This window comes from Ochotona curzoniae, unplaced genomic scaffold (genome assembly GCF_017591425.1).
Source record: "Ochotona curzoniae isolate NIBS_2020 unplaced genomic scaffold, NIBS_Ocur_1.0 contig_66, whole genome shotgun sequence".
In the NCBI taxonomy this organism is placed as follows: Eukaryota; Metazoa; Chordata; class Mammalia; order Lagomorpha; family Ochotonidae; genus Ochotona; species Ochotona curzoniae.
In genome coordinates, this window is record NW_024466512.1 from 15,146,959 (window position 1) to 15,148,964 (window position 2,006).

At 47.8% G+C, this 2,006-nt stretch overlaps 1 pseudogene; it reads right to left on the reverse strand.

Moving 5' to 3' along the window:
• Positions 1–204: 204 nt before the first annotated feature.
• LOC121164374 lies at positions 205–1,148 on the reverse strand (annotated as a pseudogene).
• Between the last annotated feature and the right edge of the window lie 858 nt (positions 1,149–2,006).

The following is a 2,006-nucleotide window of genomic DNA, read 5'->3' on the forward strand; positions in this document are numbered from 1 at the left end:
AGGGGACTCACCTGTAATGCCACGTGTGCTGGCCCTGCTGGGGGCTCCCATCCCACCTCTCACTGCATTCAGGCCCTTACTTCGCTGTGAGCTCATCTGTCTGAGGCTAACACTCAACCTCAAATTTCCATTACTGTTTTTATTTGACCCACTTCCTTGTGGGCACAGGACGTTCTTATGTAATCACACCAAAAAGAAAAGATGAAAATTTTCAGACTATTTACTCAGGTAGCAGAAAAATCCTCAGCTTCAGAACCCAATTCTGTTATATGATATCCAGCGGTAAACTTGGTGACCCCAGGCGATCATCGCCTTCCAGGACTGACATGGGGCACCACTCTGAGCCACCTGGCTGGGCATTTCCAGGCTTCTATTGTCTTGGAAACATTGGATTAAGTACTTGTAATTTCCTCAGCTAGGACTTGTGCTGACAGGAGTGACACATGGAAGAAATTTATTGAGGCTACATCTGACTTTTTAACTTGGCCAGTCTCATGAGTCACTCGTCCCTCCACTGCCTGCTGGCAGCCAAGTCCTCTGGGTCGGCAGGAACCTTCACACACATGGCCTGGTTGACCTTCTCCACTCTGGGATGCATCCAGAAGCCTTCAGGACATGTTTCAGGCATTCCCTGTATCTGTCACAGTTGCTTAGGATACCTTCAGCGTTGAGGTGCATGGTCTCCAGGGAACCAATGAGCGCATACTGCATGCCCAGACCAAACAACATGATGACGTCCAGCTCGCCCACGGACACGATCCCAGCCTCCACCAGGCACCAGGCCTCGCCGATGATGGTGTACTGTAGGCGACTGAGCACGAAGCCATCCACCTTCTTCAGGATCCTCACAGGGGGCTGTCCGATCTTCCTCATCAGTGCATCGCAGGAGATGTTTCTGGGTGCGGGACATAATACGGTGGGTTCATGGGGTGGGCCACGAAGCATCGCTTCGCATGTGCCAGGCCAGCGAACAGCTTGGAAGGCAGGAGGCAAGAGCTGGAGCTACTCAGTACATTTTCCTTTACTGTGTTATATTCTTCCCCATTGGAACCCCTGTTCCTGGAGGAAAGACATTTTTGTTTGCTTTGCTGCTTCCTTGTTTCTCGGTTCAGGTGATGAGCGTGGAGAGTGATCCCAGCAGTCAGAAGTGGAGAGAATCAGGTAGGGGCAGTGCCAGGAGGCAGACATTGTGTGGCTATGCCAGGGAGATCTGCTGGCGGTGCTGGGGGAGGTCGGGGTTTGTTTGATCTGTGCCTCATCTTTCCTTTCAGGACTCCCAGAGGCCATGGCTGTAACTCAGCATGCAGATGGAGGGAAGAACCAGAGTTTTCCCAGTCAATAAAAATTGGAACTCTAACTTGCCGCGTTCTAGCTTGCTTTCTAAGCCTCAAGTGAATCAGAGCTATGCTGAAGCCAAATTCAATGAGCCACCCTCATCTAGTGAGCACCTAGCCACTGGGTTGATATTCCTTTAACCCTTCTGATAAAGAAAGACATTTCAACTTAAAACCTTACTTAAAGAACAGGTATAAAACAGATCGAGAGCTAATTTAAATTGGTCTGAAACAAATTTGACTAGGGAATTTATTTGTGTAAAACTGTGTAATCAGACATCTCGTTTGTTGTGCGCACTGTAATGGACTACTAGTATCATCAGTGCAACTCAAAATAAGTCATGATTCTTGATAGTAAACTATTCTCAATTGAGTAACTTTGAAGTAAAACCAATCCAGTGTGAGTTTTCATTCAAGTTTAGGTTTGGGGGAGGGCAAAGGAAATAATTTTCTGTATGGAAAGTAGCTGAGGTTATCATTCATGGATCTGTAGGGAACTTTTAAAGTCAGTGAATCTGGGGCTGATATGATGCTATAGCAAACTAATCTTCTTCACTGGCATCCTGAATGGGCCCTGGATTGTGTCCCGGCTGCTCCACTTATGATCCAGCTCCCTACTCATGGCCTGGGAAGTCAGCAGAGGATGACACATGTCTTTGAACTTTTATACCC